Raw genomic sequence first — 24,343 nt, forward strand, 5'->3', positions numbered from 1 at the left:
CTATACTCCATGGTAGTGAGACATGGGCTCTGAATGCAGAAGGCGTGTAGACCGGAAAGAAACAAAGGTAGTATGCATTGAAGTGATGACGAGCGACCGCGTCCTTTGGAGATATGCTGTGCTTGAGAAGACCCGGCAAGCCAAGTGAGACTGTAACCATGGCCTATGCCAGTGCAGCGTAACCAGCCCATTTAAGAGTACCCTTCAATCATTGGACACTACCCTTCAATCATTGCAAAGACCTGTTGAGTCAAGTGAGGTCATTGTCATGGCTGATGTCAGTACCACCTGACTGGCACCTGTACCAGTGGCATGTAAAAAGCACCATTCAAGCGTGATCAATGCCTGTTGTAGTGGACATCCCCAGGCAAGAAGTGGGCTGGTCCACTACTATTAAATAGTGGACTGACACAGTCAGTAGAGTTGGTCAGTGAAGGTACACCATTTGGACCAGTCCCATAGAGATGACGAAATACGTCATCATCATTGGACATATCAGTGGCGACGAGGGTTTGGACAATATCACCACTGGGACATATCAGTGGTGATGAGGATTTGGACAATATTGTCACTGGGACATATCAATGCCAGTGGCAACTGTCTGGCCCTGTGCTGATGTTACGTAAAAAGCACCATTCGAGTGTGGCTGTTGCCAGTGCCATCTGACTGGCTCCCATTCCAGTGGCATGTAAAAAGCACTGTTCAAGCATGGTCGATGCCGGTGTGCCTGACTGTCCCGCATGCTGGTGGCATGTAAAAAGCACCCACCACACTCTTGGAGTGGTTGTCGTTAGGAAGGGCATCCACTGTAGAAACCTTGCCAGACCAAATTGGAGCCTTGTACAGCCATCTGGCTTACCAGTCCTCAATCAAACCGTCCAACTTATACCAGCTTGGAAAGTAGACGTTAAATGATGACAATGATGATGATATATATATATATATATATATATATATATATATATACATGTATACATACATATGTATATGTGTGTGTTTGTGTTTTTACATATATATATAGAGAGAGGGGGTGGGGATGGGGAGAGAGGGAGAGAGGAAGGGAAAGAAAAGAAAGAATTTATGTGTGACTATTGACCATGTAGATATGACATCAACTTGTTGCAGCTTGTTAATGCGGTTTTGTTCCAGATGAGCTCTCACCAAGCAAGACTTTTGGTAAAACACTTTCCAGCCATGAGCATTCATTTTATTTATTTCATGCATAATATCTCTATAGTTACATCATCCAATGCACACTTTTTTTCAAGATAGTTGCATGTGGTTTGAGAGTGAATTGGTTGCTGTTTCTTGTAAAATCAGTGACATCATAAAAGTTCTCACATGAATGTGAAAAGTGTAAGCAAGTGTGTGTATTTGTATGTATGTTTTTAGAGAGATAGAGAGAGAGAAAGAGAGAGAGAAAGAGAGAGACTGATTGGGGACAAAACAGAGTATAATTGTGAATATATCCCAGTCCAATCCAAAATTCATAGTCTAAAGAGGCCACAAGATCACAACAATGCAGGTATTGGGAGTTGTATTTGTTTTACAAGAGACTTGATATGAAACTGTGTACTGAATATGAAGCAGTTAAGCCATGGGAAGATCCTGTTTAACCAATAAGAAACATGCTAAAACTCATTAATTTTCTATTTATTTTATGAGGGGTAAAATTCTTATTTGATCACTTCAAACTAGTCAGTGACACTTCGTGGAATAAATGAAAAGTAAATATAATAGTTTTGCGTGTTTTTCATGTTGTTTCTAAAACATTATAGACATCTGGCAATCAAGTATTTCAAAGTTAAGAAGTCTTACCTTCTTCAGAGAATGTATAAAGAGCATTTTTCTCTGGCGGCCAAATGAAGACTGGGGAAGGAACTCCAAGATCATACACCAGGCTTCTCATGAGGGCTCAAAGCATCTCATGTTGTGAGCACAAGGCCAAAGAGGAGCTTTATGATATATTTTACCTGTCACTACTATTATTGCCTAATGCAAAGTAGACTTCACTGAAGGTCACTCAACTACATTGAGGTTATTGGCAGAAATACATAATGTGAAACTGAAAATCAACCAAAGGTAATTGGGCACAGATGTTCCCAATACAGTGTTTTGAGATGCATCTCAGTTGTGACCAGCAGAAAAAGTAAAAATGGTTCTTCTACCATGTAATTTGTGTATCAATTGGCAAATAACTTGTTTAGTTGTTGGCTTTTCTGAGAAGCCTTTCTACTCCCATCCTCTCAACCTTGTTTATTGGATGGATGTTCTGTGTTATATGGTTTCATGGTATGAGAAACATGAAGAACTTGACCTGATAACATGTATGTATTTTATGTGTCCACTTAATCCAATCCATAATGTTTAAAAATTTCCATATCCATAATGCAGCAGATACAAAAATGGTTTGAATCATGTGAAATCTCATTACTATTTGTAGCCAAAAAAAAACCCCAAAAAACAAAAAAAAAGACCAAAAACAAAAAGAAATTAGTTCAATTTAAAACAACTTTTTTTTTATATATAATTCTTATGTGGAATGGTTGGTGATTCAAAAGAAAATCATCCTTTAGATTCCATGTCAGTAACTCTTGCTTCTTCAGTTAACTGTTAGAATAGGAAGTTATTTTTTGCAGTATGTTACATCCAGTTCAATATTTATGGTGCTAGCTAGTGGAACAGGTAAAAAATTTTTTCTGTGATTCTTGTGTTAATTCTTGTTGCTTTACAATCTATTACAACTGTTTTTGTATATGTGAGTGTGATCCAAAAGCAATTGAAAAACAAGTTTTCTTACATAACATTTTCTTTCATATGATGCATAGCAAAAGTGAGAGAAAGAAAGAGAGAAAGAGAGGGGAGAGAAAGAAAGAGAGAGAGAAAGACAGAGAGAGAGCTTAATACATTGAAATACGAGTGCATATAATTACTTACACTATCAAACATACAACTATACACATACATCATGTTAACTTGGAATACAAGACACTAATATCAGTAGAAAGGAACTATTCATACACACACACACACACACACATACATACCAGTTATTATATATATATATATATACACACACACACACATACATACCAGTTATTATATATATATATATATATATATATACATATATATATATATATGCATATATGCAGGCAGATAAATCTGTAGATAGGTAGCTAAGGTAGGTAGGTTAGATGAACTCAGATTAGTTTAGGTTGAAATGTAACTGCATTCATCAAACCAATAAACAAAAACTAAGTACGGGACTTGTTATGGGAAATGTTCAAACTTAAAATGTTCTGCATATTCTTTTTTTTTTTTTTGTTTTGCTCCAGATTAACCTTGAACAAGCACATTCTGTGATCAAAATCCATCTTATTTTTGGGCATAATATATCAGACTGTATCATCTAATGTGTGTTTCCTATTTTTTAAAATGGTAGGTTTTGATATGAGAATAATATGGTTGTATTTCTCACAAGTTCACTAATCACATGAAGGCCTTTTCTTTGAATCAAACCAGCAGCTACTGCTGTTTCTTAAACGGTTGGTAGCCTCTCCCTTGATATAGTTGTTCAAGGTAAAGTGAGACTTATAAATAGCAGTGATCTTGCAGAGATGATAAGATACTAGTATCATTGACTGGATAATAAAATTGGCTGAAGCAAGCACTTCCTTGGACAATAATCTGGTAAATCTCTGCTTTTGAGCTGGTGCAGAGATGCAAGTACTGAGTATCAGCACTGGCTGAACCAGAATGTTATTAACAAAGTGTGTTTCTAGTCAATCAAAGTCCAACATGATGCTGTTTATGACTGCACACACGAGTACAATATACTAAATGAGGGACTTAAATATTATGGCCACTCATATGTTGATTGTCTTAGATGAATACACTAAGCAAAGAGCCTCCTCTTAATGCTGTGGTGTAGTGTGTTCATTTTCTCTATTGCAAATATTATGTTCTAAAAGCAGAAAAATAAAGGGAAAACTTTCATGAATAACCCAGGATACAACAGTGATATATGTTAGATTACACCATATTTCAAAACACAGAGCTCAGAGATGTGAAACCAATTATCCAAAGGTTGTTGATGTCATGAAAATATTCTATTGCAGCATAGGGTCTGTCTGCGCACAAAGGTCCGAAAGCATAATCCTAATATTGACAGTTTTCAGCAAGAACAACTGTGTAACAAAAAAAAAAAAGAAAAGAAAAAGAAAAGAAATAAAAAATGGAAATAAACATACTCAGCTTTGAAACTTTGTATAGAAAGTTTCAGTGACTTAAGCTGTGACATTACTGTCATTGACCAATATAACAATATGCCAAATCTGGATACGTTCGTATATGAATAGACTATATCTCAAAAGTTGTTCTAATATCTAACAGTCAGTGTTAGATTATGTTTCATTGATGAGTTCCAATAAAACTGAAACATGTCTGGGGTTGTCATCATATTGCTAAAGATTAGACTCATCATCAATGTATTCTACAATTAAAAGTGATTAAAGTTTTAGGGTTGTCTTACATTTTTTTTACCAGTATTGATTAATCGTTTAGTTAATGATTGTATTTTTATTATTAAGATTGTAGTTTTAAATTAATTAAAATTTGCTGGGTTCTGCTACATCAAATATGCTTGTGACCACAATATTAGGTGGCTGTCAAATGTCAAGCATCTGGTAAATACAGCCTCTTAGAAGTGAAGGACCAAGGTAACATAATTATTCTGTTTGATATGCTCAAACAGGTAAAATATGACACAAGCAGCTAAAAGACATCACCACACTGCAGTTGTATAAAGAATGAATAAAGGTAAAATAGTGACAAGGATACTTCTGTTGTTTTTAAAAGCTGTTCATAAGATTTTGGATTATGTCAATCTAGATCAAATCAGTAGAATTTGTATGCCTTTAGATGGGAGCAAGACAGTATCGGCATAATTTTCAAGCTGTATCAGATCCAAGGATCAAAGGTTGTTCTCACTTTTTGGTGGGTGAGAGCAGTGCTGTTAATTTAAGAATAGTCTTTGATAATGGCTCTAAAAATACTATGTGAATTATGTTCTCTAAATATGAGCAGGTAAAAAACAAAACAAAACCAAAAAAAAAGTTTAGAATTATTCAACTTTTCCTTGAAGGAAGGGTAGCTACAATCTTTCCCAGGGACAAGCTTCTGATACCTTTTCTTCTTCAAATGGATCCAAATAATAGTATATTCTTGCATTTGTCCACTTCAAATTATTTTCACAATAATGCTGGAAACTGTATGATCTTCAGAGTAAGTAAACATCTTAATTCAGTAAAACTGTCACCATTGTATTGTATACAAAAAGAGGAAAAACAAGTCCAGACACAACAGAATAATAATTAGTGATTGATTGTTGTAGTCTGACACTTTGCTCTTATGACACATAGAGCAGCAGATGCTCACTTGGGACATTGTTGACTCAGTTTGTTCTTGAAGCTAAATTCTATTGCTAATATTTGAACATAGACTAATGACAGAACCTTTAGGTGATAATTCAACATGCTAGAAATAGTAATGAAAATCTCTAGATTATACTGTTGTAATTAGAGAAAGGCAGTGCATTGGATGGTATGGTCCTGCATGGGCCATACTCAAGGCAGGATTAGGGTTTTGTGGGTAAAATGTCTTTGATCATGGGTGTGTTTAGACAAGGCTGACCTGAAACTGTGTGATAACAGAAACTATAGTTGTTTTAAATATCCAGGTACTGTTAATAGCCAGTGTGCATTGAATCACAACTGGGAAAGCAACTATGCATCATAGATTTCCAGATCAAATAGAGTGAGGAATAGTGCTTTACAGTAGTTAGTTATGGAGCTCCACGCTTTGAGTTTAAATCCTGCCAAAATTAACTTCATCTTTCCTCCATCTTATGTCAACAGAAAAAAGTTCCAATCAAGTGCTGAGCCACCACCAGACTTGTGCCGAAGCTCTAGGGCTTTGCATCTGAGTTAGTAATTTGGTGAAAAATGAGAATGATGATTTATGTTATGTACTGTAAATAAATGTTGTTAGATGAGCTTAAAACTACTGCAATTTTGAATAAAGAGGTTCAGTTTTAGAGTTAGAATTAAGTTACGGCTAGGGTCAAGATTACAGCTAGAAAGCTTGAGAAAGAAAGGAAGAAAAAAAATATTATGATAATCTTCAAACCATGTATTTTCTAAGTTCTCACACAAGATAGTTCAAGTAAATAGAGTTGCAATGCAACCTAAAATATTCTAAGAAATCTATTTTGTTTGAAGAACAAGCTGAAAGAGAAACTGAAATGAGTATGGATAAATTCTGGAACCTTATTTTGGAAGGGGAAGGTCAGAGACACATTGCTTCCACTAGATTGCATAGAGATTAGAAGCAAAAGAAATCAGGTCCAGTGACTTGGAACACATAAAACTGAGGAAAGGAGAAAGGAGAGAAAAATATCCGACAAGACTGCTGCTATGCAGTTATTGTTGGTTGTTGTTTCGTTGTTGATGTTATTGTTGCTTGTACTTAGCCTCAGGTCAGTCCTGATCAAGCAAACTTACAATAAAAGGCATTTTAGCTTTGGCCATCCGGTTCTTTTACCAACCTGCTGGGGAACACATGACCATATTTTTAATGTATTCTGTTCTAAATTGGTAGGGTGCAATTTGAAAAAAACTTGGCTGGTATTCCTAGCAGATCTTGTGACCAAATAGAGCCTTCATTATTTAATAAAATAGCAGTCAAATTTCCTTTATCTTCATATTATGTGAAGGTATAGTGGTTTATGTGACACTAGAAATATAAAAAGAGGGTATATGTTCCTGACTAGAATGCCTGTGACTACAAGTTTGAGTTTGTCCAAGCAAGGCTGAGCTGACCTGGGTCTGAGTAGTAGTGGTATTAGTGGTGGAGGTAGAGGAAGAAGAAGAAGAAGAGATAGTAGTAGTAATAGTAGTAGTAGTAGTTGTAGTCGTTAAAACTGCAATGAAGGAACATTACATGATTGTTGGGTGTAAGTTTTATGTTTGGTCATCATGCAGATACTGTACCAGAATAAGGGCTAAGCTGTAACTAAGATATATGTGTGTGTGTGTGTGTGTGGTGTGTGTGTACACACACAACAACAACAACAGCACACACATAGACACACTCACGTGCATACACACTTGCACATATATATGCATATAATGAAAGAGAGTGAGAAAGACATGCAGAGATGAGCATACTTGTGTGTGCCAACGTTGTGTAAATGTGTGTGTGTGTGTGTGTGTGTGTGTGTGTGTGTGCGTGTGCATTTGTGTGTGTACGTATGTGTGTGTGTGTGTGTGTGGTGTGTGTGTACACACACAACAACAACAACAGCACACACATAGACACACTCACGTGCATACACACTTGCACATATATATGCATATAATGAAAGAGAGTGAGAAAGACATGCAGAGATGAGCATACTTGTGTGTGCCAACGTTGTGTAAATGTGTGTGTGTGTGTGCGTGTGCATTTGTGTGTGTACGTGTGTGTGTGTGTATACGTTTGTGTGTGTGTGTATGTGTGTGTGTTTGTGAGCTATCTATTTTAAGTATAAGCAGCCTCTGCTCTGGCTTGTCAGTTGGGACATTTATTATGATAGATTGTAACTTGGTAGTAATGGGCAATGTTTAGTGAATCGTATACATGTATCCAACTTTGTTTGTCATTATAAACATATACATGCCCTTACACACTCCTGCACATGTGCTCTACCACATACACAGAAATAACACACACACACACACACACACACCACACACACACACACACACATGTGCAAACAAATTTATGGTTAGTTTTATATATATGTGTGTGTATGTGTCTGTTCTTCCTATCCTTTGCTGTCTCTGGCTCTCAGTCTTTGTCTCTCTCTCTCTCTCTCTCTCTCTCTCTCACTTTCTCCCTCTCTTTGTCTCCCTCTCTATCTCTCTGACATACAATTTCTCACACAGATACATGTACAGGAATAGAAAGATAGGTGTATCTGCTGTGCCTTAACAGTTTCTTGTATGTGTTTCTCCTTTCAGACACACACACATATGCACACTATATATATATATATATATATATATATATATATATATGCAATATATTCTATTATATATGCCTTTTTACCTATGAATGCATGAGCATATTTCTCTCCACAAATTGACCTCTCTCTCTTTCCCACTCTCTCACCCTTTCCCTCTGTATACACACATACATGTATGTACACATGCATACATATACATACATACATACATACATACATACATACATACATACATACACACACATACATACATACATACATACATATATACAAATACATATCTTCACACTCACATATATATACATATATATGCATGTGTATATGTGTGTGTGTGTGCATGTGTGATTAGGTGCATGTAGTTTTATGATGGCACCTCCATCTGATTTTAACTTATGAGTTTTTGGCATTCAAGAGGGAAACATGTGTGATGTTTCTGTGTGTAGTTACAGCAGAATTTAGTAAAGTGAAAATTGGAATTGGAGAAACTAGTGGTCATTATAGTTACAACTACAGAATTGTGTGTGAATTTTTCCAGGTAACTGCATAAGTTTGATGAATGTATTCATGTCACTGACATTGAAGCATGTCTGCATTAAACAACTTCTCATTAATACTTTGGAATCTGTTTTCTTTCAGCTACAGTGAAACATAAGCATCTCTGAAAGTCAGTGATAGTAAGTCCCGGAACTTGACATTCATCTACATACCATGGAGAATTTTGTTTAGATTGTATCTGAGGTGGATGGAAGTTGGCACATGAACCATAATACATCTGGTATTTATTTCTTCTACACAGGATTGCTTATGTACTCTTGACTCCTTTATACACATACTCTATTTGACCAACCAAAACTGGTTAAATACTTTGATTGGGGAAGGTTCAATTTCATCTAAATTGCACTAAGAATAGGTCACATATTGTACATATCTATGACAAAGTTGTCAAGGACTTATAGCAGGCTCCTGTATAATGCCCAAATCTTTGCAACATAAGCGACATTGAGAATACGATCATTTGCAGACATCTCCTTTGATCTTTAGTAATACATTATGGTTGTGTTAGAGATGATGGAAAAGCTTATGAAAAGTGAGACTAGCATCAGCTAAACATCAAAGGTGATACTGAAGTTTATAACAAATGCAAGACATATGAAGGCATATACTATTAATAGTAACTGACCATTCTCAGGAAGTGGATTGCTCGATGAAAATCTTTTGTTGCAGAAATAAAGCAACCAATGATGTGCTGAGAGTCCACTTACATATATACCACATTATACAGTCACTCATCATCATCATCATCTTCAGTTTTTAATGTTCTTGTTCCTTGCTGGCATGACAGGTACAATTCAATTTTGCCAGCTGAGTGGAGTGGAGCAATATGAAATAAATTGTCTTGCTCAAGGACATAATGAGCCACCAGGAACTGAACTCACAGCCTTAGGATCATGAACTGAATCCCCTAACCACTAAGCTATGTGCCTTCACTTGTACAAACACTAAAATACTTGTCACATAATATTGAGATCCTATATTTCAGATGTTCTTAAAAATAACAGGCAACAAGGGCTCCATACTGAGACTAGAAATGAGATGAAAAACAGAAATTAACCACTCTCCAACTACTTATGAGCACTCTTCAAAGATAAAGACATAGCCAACCTTAGACATGAATTGTACTTTCTAAGAATAACAATATTTGGAAATAACACACAGAAAGCCAGTGTGGTTAATGTGACTAAATTTGCATCATCATCATTGTCATCAATAAAATCATTTGGATTTTCCAGCTGTTTTGAGAAGTACCATTTATATCCTAAGGTCAATTTATTTTCTTTTCAGGCTGTTTGTTTAGCAGGAAACAAATAATAAAAAATGGTTATCGAACCCTTTACATTACATAATCACATTTTCTAAATTCATCACTCATTTGTACTGGTGTACGTGTTTCATTTACCAACATACTGTTTTCTCGCTTTAGGAAAATCACACTGTCATACACTCTAGATTACTACTGAGTAGAATTTTCTCACTATCATTTCTTTTAAACAGCATAACCACTCCTGCTTTACTATGATTTCTAACTCCAGACTACCCTCAGGATCATAGGACTTCTGAAGGTCCCACCAGTGGCCACTGACATTTGGCTGGGCTACTTATGGGGATTGCAGTAGTGATAATCAAAAACTCAACAGTAATGGTCCCTTTTCCCATCAACCATCAAAACGACATTAAATAGTTAATGAAACACAGTGCAATATGAATAGCACTCAATTCATTGGTTAATTCTCCCTTCTAGATTTGGAAATACATGAGTTTTAGTTTAAGCAGCACCTGCCCCCATATTTCACTAACATGCAAGCCAAACTGACATGCCAAACTGACAAACTGACATGCCTCACTGACATGCAAATATCTTAATCCTTAACTCTTACTCATCTTTGTAGCCTAGATTTCAGTCTATATTCCAGGTTCACTTTGAAAGATGGTATCTGAAATATGTAGAATCTACTCTCCCAAATCTTCAATTCTTTTATCTGGATAGAAGCATTAAAAACTTCCAGTTGCAATGGCTCAAATTTTCTCTAAATTGATTTCCTACTTCCTACATTCTCTACATTCTCCAACCACCCAAAACAGCTTGTCTATCTTTTGTTCAAGACCAAGGATACCTACATCCCTTTATCCATTCTTAAAATCATCAACCATGGCAACATAAATAATTACATCTCTCCTTATTTTTCCCACACCTTTCATACTGACACTGCAGGTGTTAATATGCTGGATCTTTGCCATCCTAACCTCTCTACAATAATTATAATAGTTTCATCACTTACAGACATCTACTTCTAAAACACAAAACTTATGCTTGATCTCATTCTGGCTTCTAAACCCAGTTATATTTTTCTACTATTCCTGCTTTTATTTTCTCTGTTTAATTACAGTTACTTACTACATACCTCCATACTACACAATACTCAATACTGAAAGGCAATCACACCTACATTACCGATCTAGTTGTTCCTCCACCAGAAGCTTCGTATTCCTGGAAGAAAATCTGCTTTATCTATGACTCATCAAAAACATCCATGCAGGGACCAAAGCCATCCTCTTACTTAGGCATATCCCCTCACATCTCTCATTTAACCAAAGTCCATAAACTAAATCTCTCAAATGGTTGGCTCAGAGTAGTATTTCAACAGTATATGCAATGAATACAAACAACATATAGAAACAATCACCAAATTCTCTCCAAAGAATGGATTTATTCAACATTGCTTCTTTGTAATACTATCATTGAAAAAACAAAACACCTTTAATGGATTGTATAGCATGGAAGCTCTCTCACAACTCTCAAAGTACAGTAGAGTCTTCTAGTTCCCTGTCAAGTTCACAGAAATCCTTTATTCACCATGATATTTATGTAAGCAATTGTAATAGAAGTAGAAAGCCTTCATATTATCTACTTATTTTGCATACTTTCAGAAAAACCTCCTTCAAAACAGTCTTTCTTTCATCCACCAAAAGCAACCAGTACACTTAGTAAAGTGTTTGGCATTATGAAGGGTTATCCAGCTGTAGAAACCATGCCACAAGGGACGACTGGTGCCTAGTGCAGCCTGCCAGCTTGCTACTTCTCTCAAACTGCCCAACCTATGTCAGCATGGAGAACGAACGCTAATGAGGATAATGCTGATGCTGCTGATGATGATGACAGCGATGATATCAAAACCTTAAAAGGAAGTTTGGAATCTTAGTTTTTTTTCCTGAATTAGATAGTTGCATAGTACTTCTACCCAGAGCCATCTGATATATTAGTCTCTCATATTACCTGTATTGTGTCTCATCTCCAAGCTCAATACTAACCAATTTATGTAATCCATCATCTCTAACCATCAACCTCTTGGAATACCCTTCCACTTATGTTTTTCCTAACATACTTTTCTTTAAAATACAGATGGTCAAGCTGAACAAAACTATCACTCTCGAAGGACCTGTGAAAGATATGGTCATTGCTTTTTTGCTAGAAGAAAATTTTGTTTTGACACAAAATAAAAACAGGATGACCATAGCTGAAAATACCAATTAATAGCTATGTGTGATGGTAGATTTAGCCATGTGTGATGTGTAGTAGTGGTGTGTGGGACGGGTGCATTTGAGTTGGCTGTCTTCTAGTGCTGGTGGCTTGTGTTTCTTGTAGTGTATGTTTGTGATGATGAACATATATGATAAAAGATGAATCTGCTGGCGGTGTTTTGTGTGTGTGTGTGTGTGTGTGTGTGTGAGTATGTTAGGGATGAGTACTTTGCATGCTGATGGTGATGGCATGGTTTTTCCCATAGTAGTGTGCACTGGAAGTGATGATATATGTTTCTGGTTTTGGAATCTGTAAGTGATGGTGGAAATAGTGGTGGTGTGTGTGTGTGGGATTTCAGTTAGCAGTGTTTGCTGCTGATGGCTTGTGTGGACAGTAGTGGAGGTGGTGGTGTCAGGGTGATGCTCCTGTTGTTGATATGAAAGATTTGTAGTAAGTACTACCTTGACACAACAAACAAGAGGTGGGCTTAGGATTGGTGAGTCAAAGGCAGAAGACAAATGGGTCTATGGATATCACATGATAGGAAGCTGGGGTGAGGGGAATTAAAGGAAGTTTGACACACTCATAAATTCTAAGACACATACATAGTTCCTTACATATGCATGCAACATGATACACATATAAGCACACAGGTATGCAAAGCACATTCTTACATACAGAAATATGTGCATACTAAATACACACACAGACACTTGCATGCATATCATTATGCATATATAAATAAATACACATATGTTCACATGCATACATTGAAATACATAAGCACAAGGTGGAAGTATACAAAGGCATATGTATTATTCCATATACAAATATATATATAAGCATGCACATATCTACTAATAAAGATAAATACAAACACACATTCATGTAAACACACATTTATGTAAACTTCCACAGACATATGTATAAAAACATACAATTTACTATATATGTGTTTGTGTGTGTATATATATATACACATATATAAATATATACATACATATACATACATATATATATATGCTTGTGTGTGTGTACACGTGTGTATGTATGTACATATATATACATATATATATATAATATTATATATACACACACACACACACACAACACACATATATATATATATATATGAAAAATCATATAATATAAAATGTACCCACCAAGTAAAAAATATAAATAAATTAAGCAAAACAGCATGAAGAAAATAACAATTTCTCATTCCCTCTCTCCACAAACACAAAACAATAAAAATACAGAAAATATCTGCAGAAAAGTGTGGATTCTATCTGTATATAGAATGTAGCTGCTTCATGGCAGAATCTCTGGTGACATCCACTGCTAAGATGATAAGAAGTGAACAGATAGTGAAAAATCTGATTTATTTATTGTTGTTATTATTTTTGCAATGTACAACGATGAGGTTTGTAAGGAGAAAGAATATCAGTCATGAATCAACTCTTTGCCCCTCAATATATATAGACTTTTTGGGGTTTTTTTTTATTTTTAGTGGTGGTGCATAGCTTAGTGGTAAGGGTTTTTGGCTTATGATCATTAGGTCATAAGTTCGATTACTGGTGGTGTGTTGTATCCTTGAGCAGGACACTTTATTGCTCCAATTCTCAGATGGTAGAACTGAGTTATACTGAAATTCAAAGGGCCAGCCTTTGTCATGTTCTGTGTGGCACACTGAATCTTTTTGAGAACTGCATTAAGGAAATGTGTGTTTGTGGAGTGCTCAGCCACTTGGACATTAATTGAATGAGCTGACTGTTCCATTGATCTGATCAACTGGAACACTAGTTGTTCTACCAATGAGGTACCAGTTTTTTTATATAAATTTTTAAATTTTATCATCATCATCATCATCATTTAACGTCCGCTTTCCATGCTAGCATGGGTTGGACGATTTTGACTGAGGACTGGTGAACCAGATGGCTGCACCAGGCTCCAATCTTGATCTGGCAGAGTTTCTACAGCTGGATGCCCTTCCTAACGCCAACCACTCTGAGAGTGTAGTGGGTGCTTTTATGTACCACCAGCACGGGGGCCAGTCAGGCGGTACTGGCAATGACCTCGCTTGAATCTTTTTGTACATGCCGACACAGGTGCCAGTAAGGCAATGCTGGTAATGATCACGCTCGAATGGTGCCTTTTATGTGCCACCGGCATGGAAGCCAGTTAGCCACTCTGGCAACGATCATGCTCGGATGGTGCTCGTGGCACCCTACTAGCACGAGCACAAGTGCCAGTAAGACAACGCTGGTAACGATCACACTTGAATGGTGCATTTTATGTGCCACTGGCACGGAAGCTGGTTAGCTGCTCTGTCAACGATCACACTCATATGGTGCTCTTTGCACCCCACTAGTACATATGCCAAATGATGGAAAACAAAGTTGATCTCTAATGGAGTTTGTATACAGCACTGTAAAAATTTGAACTAATTCAACTACAGTTGTTTGATTGACTAAATAACCAGATTCTCTGCATTAGTGCAAGTGAAAGAATATTCCACAGACATGTATACTATGTCACAAATACAATTCTCAAACAGGATCAATGTGACAATGCATGACAGGGCAGAATCTCCAAGTTCCCTCCTTTCTACCAAAGGAGCACAGGTATTTTCATGCACACACGTATACACATGATGGAATTTCTGCTTATTAAATCCACTCACAAGGCTTTATTCAGCCGAAGGCTATAATAAAAAAAAACACTTGCTAAAGGAGCTGTACAGTGAAACTGAGCATGAAATTATGTGATTGGGATCTGAACTTCTTACTCACCCAGCAATGCCTGCACCTATCCATGCTGGTATCTTTATATGCCTAGGTACAATTCATTTGATGGGCTTCTACATAGTTTCCATCAATCCAATTTCTCTCTCAAGGTTGACATGAGATTAAATAAAATGCTACTTGTCGAAGATGTCATGCAGCAGAATTGAAACCAATTGTGAAGTGAATTTCTTAATCACTTGGCTATACTGCATGCACAAACATCTGAACTATATTTTCTATAACCAACTGAATTGATTCTAGAACATTACTGATGATTATTTGATTTATTCTGAAGGTATTTAAGACAAAGTCAACCTTGGTATGATATGAACCAAGTATGTTGAGACTATATGCCCTACTGATGCTATGGAATTAGCTCTCAAGTCCAATGACAGTAACTTTTTAGAATATTCTGTTTGTTATTAAGCTATGTTTGAATGGTTCCACCTACATATTGACATAAATGTATGCCTGTGTATATTTTCAATTATGTAATGTGTAAATATATATGTATATATATATATATATATATATATATATATATATATATATATATAATATATATATATATATATATATATATATATATATAGATAGATAGATAGATAGATAGATAGACAGATAGATAGCTACACAAATCAAAATCTATCAATCTCTTTTCTTCCTCCCTCTCTCTCTTTGTTTCTCTCTCTCTCTCCATATATATCTATACATACCTACATACCTATCTATTTATCTATATATATATTATGTATCTATAGGCATATGCAGTTTATATCATTATTCTTTCAAATGTGCAAGTTGACTAACAGTTTTGATTAGTTATTTTTAACTATTAGAGCAGTCTCTATAGCAAATTGTATGGTTGCATTTTCTCCTTTTAATTAACTTTTCATTTTATTATTTTCCTGCATGTGCACACAATACGAAACAACATTTAATTTTATATTATAATTTTGAAAAATTTGTAAAGCTTTTACTTTTGGGAAAATAATAGCTTTTACTATTCAGGAAAATATAAAAAAAAGGTGGAAATATTTTATTCTATTGCATTGTATAAATTGAATTAGCACTTGTAAAATTCAGAGCTATCTGCATCATCGTGGTTAATGGAAAAGTAACGGCTGGAGTCACAAGGAAATAATTGATTCTTACATAAGCATGAATTCCAGAATCAGAGTTGAAATGTTCATATGTTTCCCAAAGGTGAAAGGAATGTAATGTACGCAATAATAATTTCTAATCCACCACCTGGGCAGGCCACATCTTCATCATCTACTTCATTTCGCTTTAAAAACAACCTCCTCTTGTGTTTATCACACTATTCAGCCTTATACCTATATGGTACCATCCAGCTTTTCCTTTCCTCATTGCTCTCATTGTACTCATCTATTACTCCCTCACTCACTGCCTCTTATCATCTCATTGTTCCTTCGTCACAGCTTCTCTGTCTCCTCATCACTCTCTCTAATCTCTCTCCCTCTAGCTTACCCCTCATGACCTCCACACCACTCTTTCTTCAATGTCTCTCTCATAATTTCTCACCACCCATGTCTATTTCTTCATTTCCAATATACCTTCCATCCACACTCACTCTTATAATGTAGGATAGCCCTGCACAACCTGTCTTATCAACCTTTCCATTCTATTCCTCCCTTTCTCAACAACCTCTGACACTATCCCTTCCCTATTCTCTTTTCTCTGTTATATACTCTCCCCCAACAGTATCTACTTAAGTTACTCTCTCCACAACCACCTTCTCACAATTATAAATCTATTCTTCTCATCTTACCTTCTCCTCCCTTATCACCCCATCTAAAATCATCATACACTCTTCCTTCTATTCTTGCTTACTTATAGGCACCACTTCAGTTCCATAGTCTTGTAAGCTGCAAGATGATCGCACTGAAGCTGCTGCCATCCAACTGTAGAAACCATGCCAAAGTAGACATTGGAATATGACTCAGTCCTGTACCTCATTGGATACGATGGAACTGTCAAACCCATGTCAGTATGAAAGACATGTTAAATGATAATGATGATGATGATGTTGATGATGACAACGACTGAGGCTACTAAATTTTACTTAATTAGTTAACCTTGTACTATTACAGTCATAACTGTTCCCAACTTTGGCTCATGGTTAACAATTTTTACTGGAGGTTGGCAGCGTTTTTGTTTGATAGTATGTAATAGACAATGTTGAATATGTTTTATTACATTTGACAGTAGTCAGGATATATTGGAAAGAGAATATAGAAAAGAAGGCTTGGCTTTTGTTTAAAGGCATATTTTGTAATTTGAAAACTTATTTTTTAATATTCTACAGAATGGAGATAATGTAAATTTAGCAAAAACTTTCTTAGGAATAATTCACAAATTGTTCTTGTAAATAACATTAGATTTAAGACAAGTGATAAAACAGTTAAAGTTTAGATAAATAAATTAGCATGTCATTAAAACTCTGTTCACATGTGTTTTGTAATTAAAACAAACAGAGACGACTTCAGATCTCTTTTATTTTCAACAATTTCTCTGATCTAATCTTTTACTGGTTTGTACTTAGATGATAGTGTTAATTGCAAAGCTAGGATTTTCATTATGAAAACATTTCTCATTCAGCTTAGTATACTTCAGGGTAACCCAGGGCAAGTTATTTTACTCTACTTATTTACATCTTTGTAAATGATAGGTTCTCTGACATGATTTCTGAAGACAGGTTCTAGGTTAGATTTCTGAAGAACTCAAATCATAAAACCTAAATCGATTGGCACAATCAACACTTCTGAATTAAAAACAAAATAAAGCTATTTAACAAATATTCAAATTTACAGTATGTAAATAGGAATAGGAACTATTAAATTAAATAAAAAGAAAGGTTAAAAAGTTATAGCTGTTAATTTTTTAAAAGAATTCAGCTAAAGAAACCTTTGGGATATTTCCAGAATATGGCACCGACATGAAGGTTAAAGCATATAACATGACATTTACAACCATAAAGGAACATAGAAAGCATGAAATTAATAAGTGAAAATATTAGAAAATGACTATATCATGACTAGATTTTGTTCAGCAGCTGCAAGTGAGACTTACGGAAGTAAGAAGAAGCAAGTAACAACATGGGATAAATAAGCAAGATAGAAAAGAAGTTTGTACATAGAGCAAGGGTCATGCAAGACAGCAATAATCACAATGGCTGAATGCCAAGAGAGATCAAGCAGTAAGAGAGAAGGGAAATGAATGTAAAGATGAAAAGACAGGATAAAATAGGAAAGCTGTAATTAGAGACAAAATATAAAGTATAGCAAAGAAGAGAACTAGTGAATGTGATACTCAAATGTGCTAATGAGAAAAGGCAATGATGTGTATAGAATAACTAAATAGTTGGTAAAGATATTAAAGATATAATTGAGAAAAAGTGGGTGTGTAATACTTTGATAAAAAGGACAAAGATGTGTGCAAGTATTATTATAAAATGGAGTTTAATTAAGGTATAAGATGAAAATAAAATGACTAATACTCACATTGACTTAACTGCAGTGTATTTAGGTTGTATACATAAAGAATACATAAAAATTCAGAGGCAGATTAAAAGCTGTTCTAATTTATGTAGAATCCATATTAATTTCATTGTTTTACATTTTACTAATATAAAAGAGAGAAGTAAAAGCTAAAGTAAATAAGTAGGGGTAACAAGTGACTAAAGGCAAAGTCATTGTTTTTCTTTTTTTTTTTATTGTTTAGTCAAAAGGGAAGGATAGTGCCCATAATCTTTTCCAGAGCCTCTAAGACTACTGGGAGGAAGGGGGGAGTGGGGAGAGAAAAGAGAGGTACACTCAGATTTCAGACCTAGCCCAAAAGCTTGTAACAAAAGTAGAATCTGCTAAAAACACCTGAGGATTGGATTGAATTTATTCACCTGAAATAGTGAGATTATAATTCAGAATGCCAAGAGTCAGAACAAATACTACCAGGTATCTTGTCTAAGACTTAATGATTCTGCCAGTCCAGTCCACCACAAAAGATTGGTACTTTATTGATTGACCCAGAAAGACTAGGTTGACTTTGGTAGGATAGGAACACAGAATGCAAGAAACCAGAAAATAAATATCACCAGGCATTTTGACCGATGTGCTATTTCACTCTATACTACTTAAACATCAATGTATAATTCAGTTTTTTAGTTAAACTATAGCCTGGTACAGCCGTTTCTAAAAGTGGAACATCATACACAATATGAATGTTTTGCACTCTGTTCCTTTTTGTTTATTTTTAAATATGTTACTAGTAATATTTCAACAAAAATGGTCAGAAAGTAAAGCTTTCTATTAAAACTGAGGACCCATGGAAAATGAAAGAAATGACTGCATAGAAAAGATGAAAAATTTAATCCCCAAAATGTTATTATACTTGAATATTAATAACTTACTTTTATAACTAGAACTTGTTAAATCTATTGAGTACCCACAACTGGAAATAAATTATATAATCTAATAAAATCTGACAATTGAAAACAAAGATCATGTAAATGAATGCTGCTCTCTAAGAAAGAAATAATATCTATTTTATGCATTTAAGTAAAATCTCTAAGAGTACAAGTAGAATTCCAGAAGTGACTATAAAACCCCTTAACTCCTTGACAGCTGATTTCCTGATATGATAACAATTACTAATAACAAAAATAACATTTTCTCACATAAAAGTCATCCAATTTCAGTATGTGTCGTAACATGAAGTAGGATGCAGAAATTATGTAAGAAATAGATGTTGTAAACTTCAGATCCAGAATGGTTTGAATGCTTTTAGTAATTTCATATTTTATATTAATAAAATAAAGTATTAGACAACAATCTTTGATAAATTTCAGCCTTTATCTCCACTGTACTTGAAGTAGATAAATTATGGGCCTCCTCAGTTATGCTCTCTATACATTTCATTCTTGTCATGGAGACTTCAGTGAAGATGGATCTTGGTAAGATTCTTAAGTGAAGGTCACAGCACTCTAGACTCATTCAACAACACTAAAATGTAGTAATGATAAATACTTGCAATGATAAAATTTTTGTTAGTCAGGAATAACACACAACTGAAATTATCTTGAATATAAAACCACCAAAGATTTTAGGTGTTAATAAGTTCAGTTGTTGTGAGGATGGACATAGATCTGACATTACAGACACAAGTCTGCCAGTGCAGATTTCTTAGTTTCTTCTAATTACTGGTCTTACTCTTTAAAAAAAATCAGGCTTCACAGTCTCTGATACCATTTTATGTTGACCTAAATCTATAACATAGTCAAAATTGCCTTTCAGATGTTAAATTTTAGATCAAGAGCAGAAATACTTTGACATTTATTGACCATATTCAAAATCAGTTGAAACCCACATTTAAGTAATGCTTACATATATAGATTGAGATAACTGCTAGCCACATAAGCATTTCGGATCACATTTAAAGAAAACTGTCTGATGGATTCACACATCTACATTTACCAGCATGCTATAATTTACTAGCCTATAATCAGTACTGCCTCCACCAATATACTACAACCACTACTCCCTCAATTTATATGCTGCTATAATTTCTACTGCACAAGTATCCTATAATTACTATTGCTCCTAAGGACATGCCAGAAGAACTGTTAAAGTGGTGGAAAAAAAAACACCTTGTGGCATTCATTCCAGCTCTTTACTTTCTGAATTCAAATCCAGTCAAGGTCAACTTCGCTTTTCGTTTCTAGGGTTGAAAAATTAGGTAACACTCAAGTCTTGGGGTCAATGGTATAGACTAGCCTTCTCTCCTAAAAACTGTTGGCCATGTCAACATACTATATGGGTACTATAATCACTGCTCCTACCCAACATACTACAACAGCTACTCTTCCCATTAGAATACTGTAATTACTATTCTAATCCCCAAAGTTCTACAATTACAGCTGCCATCCAGCATGCTTCAATCATTACACCCTATAAACGTGTTACTTTTACAAACCCCATCAACATTCTACAATCCCTACTGAGCCCTAATCGTGTTACAATCTAGTGATTTTCCTACCACCATTCTACAATTCTCCCATAACCATCTTGTTATAGTTACTTTGAGTTGCTCTAGACATGCTGCTGTTACTACAACACTTTTTACTTTCCAGAACTAGGATTATATGTGCAATTCCTGTCTCATCATATCAATTGTATTTTACTCAACAAACTTTGAAATTTCAATCTCTCCTTTCTAGAATGTCAACTTTATAGATTCTTGCCCTACCTACTTTCACTTTCCCTGCAGTTATTGAAGTACAGAGCTTCTATCATAGTATTGAAAGCTGGTCAAATGCTGTAGACTAAATAAAATAGTAGAATATCAAATAAATTAATATAATTTTGACATTTTTAAACTTTATTTCCTAATGAGTGAAACAAAAGCTCTGAAGGGATTGATCAGGAATTTTATTGCCAGCTTATATATTATGAAATCATACTTACTACAGAATTTTTTTTTGTGCCTCTTGTCAGAAATATAATTCTAAGTGGCTAATTCATCTAGCTTTTAATAATACACATGACATAATTTGATAATGGTTAAACTCTCTCTGTTTAATTTCTATGTCTAATATATGTATTCTGCTCATTTTCACCTACTCTCCCCAACATTTATCTATTTCTTCAAAATTGGTATTGTGCATCAGTGTTTTTCTGTGTTGTGTGTGAAAAGTTTATATCTCCCTTAATAAACCTCTTTTATCTCTTCACTCTTTCTTTTTCTTATATAAAGTCACTTTCACTCCCATTGTTCCATAGCTAATTTTCAAATTTATTTAAGATATTGTTTGCCTTTATTTTCATTTAAAAATTCATTATAGACTTACTTTGTTCATATTTTTCAAAAAGTTCCTACCTGTAATTTTTTCCTTGGCAGTAGATATAACCATTTCACTGCACCAATGTTATAAACTTCATCTATTTAAGTTTTATTACACTTCTTGTTAATGTTTATATTATTTTCATCAATATTCAAATTAATTATCCAGTAGCTTCCATTCATTTTAAAATGCAACAAACCTGCATCCAGTCAACTTTAAATAGATATTTGATCATTTGCCAACTAATTCTCCTTGCTCAGTTTAAAACCACTGGATTGTTCTAAAAGTTCACTTCTGTCAGATGATCGATTACATGAAACGTGGAGTAACAGTTTGTGATGTTTTTCTGCTTCAGTAAAACCCTGAATCATAATTATCATCATCACTTAGTGTCTGTTTTCTATGTTGGCATGTATGGGCTGGTTTGACAGGATCTGGCAAGCAACACGGTTGTGATGAGCACCATTCCAATACATAGATGCAAGCATGGGTATTCAGTAAGAAGCTTGCTTCTCAACAACATGGTTCTGAGTTCAGTTCCACTGTGTGGCACACAGAGTAAGAGTCTTCTACTATATAGCCCCAGGTAGACCAAAGCCTTGTGAGAAGATTTGGTAAAATGGAAACTGAAAGAAGCCCATCTTGTATATGTGTGCAGCTGAATGTGCTTGTATAGGTGTGTATCAGTACAGGATTTACTCCGTATATATGTGCATCTCTCTCTATATGCATGTCTGTGTGGATATATATATATATATATTATATATATATATATATATATATATATTATATATATATATATATATGCTTTTGGTGTGATCTGCATGTATGCATATGCGACTATAGGGACATCTGTGTGTGTATTTGTATGCATACATTTGTACGTATATGTATTTGTATTGTGTATTTTTGTATGCATTTTATGTGTGTATATATTTATACTTATGCATATACATATATGTTCATGTGTCTGTTACTGTCTGATTCTGTGTGGTCAATAGGTACATTAATGGGTATAAAAGTATATAGCTGTGTGAGTACAGTTGTGTAACTTTTTAGTATGTTATTGCTTATGTGCATGTGCTTTTTTTGTAGGTTTGAATATCACTTTGGTTTTACTACAGTTCTTTGGGATAGAAAGTAATTTGAGGCATGGTTAGAAAATGTTATTAAAATTAGGGTCCATAAGCTTTTATTTGTAGTCTTTTGATCTTTTGGTCCTATTTGAAAATTATCTTGTTGGATACTGCCTCTTGGTTTAATTTTTATATCTCCAATTGTATGCTCCCTGTTGAATTCATTTATATTATATTTTTGTATATGTATTTTTATATACTTCTTATTAAATTTTTTAAAATTTATCGAACCAAATATCAATGGAAACAGTAGTTGTGATACCTGTGCTGGTGACACATAAAAAGCACCATCCGAACGTGGCCATTGCCAGTGCAGCCTCCACTGGCTTCTGTGCCGGTGGCACATAAAAAGAACCATCCGAACGTGACCGATGCCAACCCTGCCTCAAATGGCTTCTGTGCCGGTGGCACATAAAAAGCACCATCCGAACGTGGCCGATGCCAGCACCGCTTTGACTGGCTTCTGTGCCGGTAGCACATAAAAAAAAAAGCACCAACTGATCGTGGCTGATGCCAGACCCCTCTGGCTCCTGTGCAGGTGGCACGTAAAAAGCACCCACTACGCTCGCGGAGTGGTTGGCATTAGGAAGGGCATCCAGCTGTAGAAACACTGCCAGACCAGACTGGAGCCTGGGGCAGCCCCTGGCTCCCCAGACCCCAGTCGAACCGTTCAACCCGTGCTAGCACGGAAAACGGACGTTAAACGATGATGATGATGATGATGATGATGACTACAACTATTTTACTTCCTCTCCTTATCTTTTCCTTAGATGTGATACCTTAGTTGATGTGAAATTGAAGTCTTTATTTTTATTGACAATAAGAAGCTAATTTTACCTAGTCCCCCTTCTTCCATACATTGCATATGTAAAGAGAAAATTTTGCATGTGTACTTTGTGTTGAATCATTGGAAACTGAAAGGAAGAAACCTAAGAAGATAGAAGATACTCAACAGCCTTACTAGTTGGCTGGGGTCAAATGTAGTGGACTTCCATGAACTCTAATGCCCACAGAAATGGTGAACAAAAAGATCTCCCTCTCATCATCGTTGTTGTCGTCGTCGTCGTCGTCGTCATCGTCATCATCATCATCATCATCATCATCATCATCATCATCATCATCATCATTTAACATTTGTCGTCTATGATGGCATGGGTTTGATGTTTTAAAAGGAGCTCGCAAGCTGGAGAGCTGCACCAGGCTTTATTTTCTGCTTTGGCATAGCTTCTACAGCTGGATGCCCTTCCCAATGCCAACTACTTTACAGAGTGTACCGCATGCATTTTATGTGACACCAGCACTTGTGCTTTTTATGTGGCACCAACACTAGTGAGGTTGTCAAGTAACTTGGGAAAAGAACACTTCTCAGCTGGGAGCAGGAGTAGAACAGAAGGAAGTGGCTTTGTGTCAGGTGAG

At 35.3% G+C, this 24,343-nt stretch overlaps 1 long non-coding RNA gene across 1 annotated transcript in view; it reads left to right on the forward strand.

The window, feature by feature from the left end:
- The first annotated feature begins 941 nt into the window (after positions 1-941).
- Positions 942-24,343, forward strand: part of LOC118766169 — a 27,813-nt gene continuing 4,411 nt past the window's right edge. Inside the window, exon 1 of the long non-coding RNA XR_005002084.1 lies at positions 942-969. This is a non-coding gene — a long non-coding RNA (uncharacterized LOC118766169). The remainder of the gene's footprint in view (positions 970-24,343) is intronic.

This window comes from Octopus sinensis, linkage group LG1, assembly GCF_006345805.1.
Source record: "Octopus sinensis linkage group LG1, ASM634580v1, whole genome shotgun sequence".
NCBI classification, from domain to species: Eukaryota; Metazoa; Mollusca; class Cephalopoda; order Octopoda; family Octopodidae; genus Octopus; species Octopus sinensis.